This window comes from Stegodyphus dumicola, chromosome 1, assembly GCF_044657685.1.
Source record: "Stegodyphus dumicola isolate Sdum_Otavi_A_Nest chromosome 1, ASM4465768v1".
Taxonomy (NCBI): domain Eukaryota; kingdom Metazoa; phylum Arthropoda; class Arachnida; order Araneae; family Eresidae; genus Stegodyphus; species Stegodyphus dumicola.
The window spans coordinates 2,471,416-2,475,274 of record NC_140768.1 but is presented as its reverse complement, the minus strand read 5'-3'; positions in this window follow the sequence as shown (position 1 = coordinate 2,475,274).

Here is a 3,859-nt window from a genome sequence, read left to right as displayed (position 1 = left end):
AATTTTGCAAGAAGAAAGAAGAAAGATGAGGACTTTGGCGAACGCCGTTTTCCTCCAGTCCGTGAGGCTTGGTAGTTCTATACTTAAGAAATGTTTTGTGAATGGTTGCCACAGTTTGTCGACTTCTGATAATTCTACCGAGGTGGTTGCGATAATACCAAAGTGTTTTAGACCAAAAGGCGTTAGCCCAGAAGAGGTATTAATTTCGTTTCGGTATTTGTGGCGTTTCACTATAAACGGCGTTTTACTTTTCAAATGGTTGCCACCAAATTTTAGAGCCCTGCATTATATTAAAAAATATTAAATAATGAAAAATCTGAATTTATGTATGTTTCTCGCACTGTGAAAAAGCAACATTACCTAGAGACATCCAATTTTGAATAACGTACGTCTCCACCCGAATATCGGCATCTTGAAGGCCAAATTTGAAATTTGTTTTATTATCTGTTTCATATTTTGCAAAACGTTAAAGAACTTCTGATTAAGAAACTCAGCGATTTCAAAGCGAACAATGGCAAAACTGTACGAAAAAAAAGAAAAAAAAAATCTTTATAGCGAAAACTGTTTATAGAAAATTCTAAAGACTTTTTAAATTATTTTCTGATATTGCTGTTGAATTGAATTTTATGTTTTAAAGGCGAAGAATATGGTATTAAATAAAAGTTAAAAAAACGCTCCTTAGAGCGTGATATAAACTCTGAAAATTTTCAGAATTTTTTTAATAGTTTTTAGTCCAAAGGGGCTTTGTCCCTGAAAGACTATTGTTTTCGTTTTGCGATTTTGCGTTGAATCACTATAAATGTCTGTTTCACTTTTCAAACTGTTGCCACCCAATGTTAGAGTCTTGAATTATATTTGAAGAAATTAAATAATGAAAAATCTGCATAAATGTATATATATTTCTCGCATTGTGATAAAATAACGGTACGTAGAGTCATCGAATTTTGAAAGACGTAATCCTCCTACGAATACGGTTATGTGGAAGACCAAATTTGAAATTTGTTTTATTATCGATTTCATATTTTGTAAAACTTTAACGAATTTTTGATTATCAAATTCAAGGATTTCAAAGCGAGCCATGGCAACACTCTACGGGAGAGGGAAACCTCTTTATCTCCAGCGCACGGAACTGTGTATCGGAAATTCTAAAGATATGCTCATTTTAAAATTATTTTGCGACATTGCTATTGAACTGAATTTTATGGTTTACGTACAAAGAATTTTAATTAATTTAATAAATAAAAATAACTAATCTAAACTAAATCTATTAATAAATAAATGTAACACAAAAAACGTTAAAAAAAAAAGGCCCTTTGGGCGTAATTTAAAATTTGAAACCTTTCAGATTTTTTTTCTTTTAATATTTCCAAATGGCGGACACTAGTCGCTGTGTGCGATGGCCACTACTAAGGCTAGAAGCGGTGGTCACTTTATTATGGAGGCGCATGGTAAGTGCGACACCGTTGCCTTCTATGAAGGAACACACAAATTACATCCATTCCTTCTCCGGGATACGAACCCGGCCCCTCCGGTACGGCAGTCAGAGTCACGCAAGCGTAGTAGTGAGAGAAAGTATAATAAGATTACGCTGTAAAGTATTTTGCAGTTTGAAATTTTAATAATGCTAAATTATTTTGAGATCATGCTGGGTATATAACAGTATGTACATTATGCACAGTACGTAAGAAGTATCTTAGCTGGTAATTGAAACTGTTCTGGAGGTAAAGGCTCATAAAAGCTGACGAATAACAACGAATGTCGATAAGTAAGTAAAGCTAAAAAAAAAGAAAGGGGGAAAAAAAAAAGACAAGGTATTACTGTGGAATCGGGTGATTTCTTCAGCTTCTATTAAGGGGACTCATACACCTTAAAACCCGCAAGATCTTCGAATATGTGACTGTTGCAAGATTGGGGATAACTTATTTATTTTAAATGCAATTACTTCCAACGTTTTACAGCTGACTACATAATATAGCTACTTTCTGAAATTGTAATCAGAAAGTTTGTGTTGCCACAAATATTTTTATAATTTAATCCGCTTTGTGACAAAATTTTTCGTCATGTTTCCACCTTGCGCGCACAGTTTAAAACAATCTGTTGCATAATTTAATTCCATATTTAATATATAACTTTTATAACATTTGGAAACTACTGTGAACCTAAAATTCTAAAAATTCATGTTAAATTTTTATTTTATTTCGAGTTGAGTTTATAAAATGGATTTTATTAAAAAAAATCTATAATATTTTCGTCCATAAAATTTTTCACTATTAAAATTTTCATCAGATTTTTGGTTCAGTTAGAAAATAGTGCCCATATAAAGAATTCCTTCAAATTTCAATTATGTACCATTAGCCATTTTTAAAATATCATGCGCGCAAGGTGGAAACATGGCGAAATATTTTGTCACAAAGAGGAGTAAATTACAAAAATATTTGTGGCAACACAAACTTTCTGGTTACTAGTTTCCAAAGCAGCTATATTATGTAGTCAGCTGTAAAAGGTTGGAAGCAATTGCTTTTAAAATAAATAAAATATTCCAATTCTTGAAACAGTCGCATATTCGAAGTTCATAAAGGGTTTAAGGTGTATGAGCCCCCTTAAAAGAAAGAAGCGCCAATGATATTGGAGAGAATTTAACTAATAAAAAATGTATATTATAACAATGAATCCCTTACGAAAATTAATATTACTGGATTATGGATAGGGAAGAAGAAAATAGTTCTTTAATTTTTTTTAACTAAGAAGATTTGCTTCTTTTTTAAATAGCTATAATAAAATAAAAATATTAAAATCAAGGAATAAAATCAAGAGATTCTTTAAAATTCCAGTACAATTAAAGTGAAAACTGTATCACTTGAATGATACTGAACTTGTAATGTCTGTATTAAAAAAGCCTATAAACAGCGCTTAGTTGTTTTTTTTTAATCGAGCATAATTGTTTTTAATCTTAAAAGTTCTATTTACTTTTTAGATAAATGCTTTATGAGGACGATAAAGAATGGTTTCCATAAACGAACTAAATGGTTCAACGTTCAACGTTCAACGTTTAGCACACGTTTGCTGATTAAAAGCATTTTTTTAGTATTTAACTTGTAATGTTGCGCGCTTCCAACCTGCACGCAACAATAGTGAGAACTAGAAAGTAAACAAAGTCTTGAAAAGGGTTTAAATCCCTTTTTATTCAACTTTAGAAATTACAAATGCGTGCTCTTGACGCTCACAAACTACGCCGACCCGGCGGTAAAATAAAAATAAGAAACTGAAAAGAGATAATAACAAGTGACTAACTACGAGGCTCTCTAAACGTAGCTAACCTCACCGCGTTCTAAGATACCGCTGATAATTCAGCAAACTTCTGAATATTACGTTGAAAGATTAACAAACTGCCGAGGCAAGCACACAGGCCTTCAATTTCTACATATTTCTACATAGACATATTTTATCAATAAAAATTTGAATTTTTTATTGATAAAATATGTCTTTAGGTGATTCTTTCCTCTTTTAAGGCCTAAATTCTGACCTGTGCTTAATAATGAAATTGTATCTGTCTTTAAAAATGCAAATGTGCTAAGCATTCGAGTATTAAATCTTAATCCTGTTTCCTAAGAAAATTATCCTTGGAAGCAGACATAGAACTTAAAAAATATCATAGGAAAATCACCTTTTTTTGTGTCTGTGTGTGATTGCTTATGGCGAGTTATTAAATACGGGGAGACTTTGATTTCTCATTTCATGTCATTGATTGCATGTTTTGGTTATCCGTTATGAAACTAAGACTTTGCCAAACTCATTCTAAGTTAGGTCGATAATATACTGGGGGGAAATGAACACTTTTCTACTCTCATGTTTTCTATAG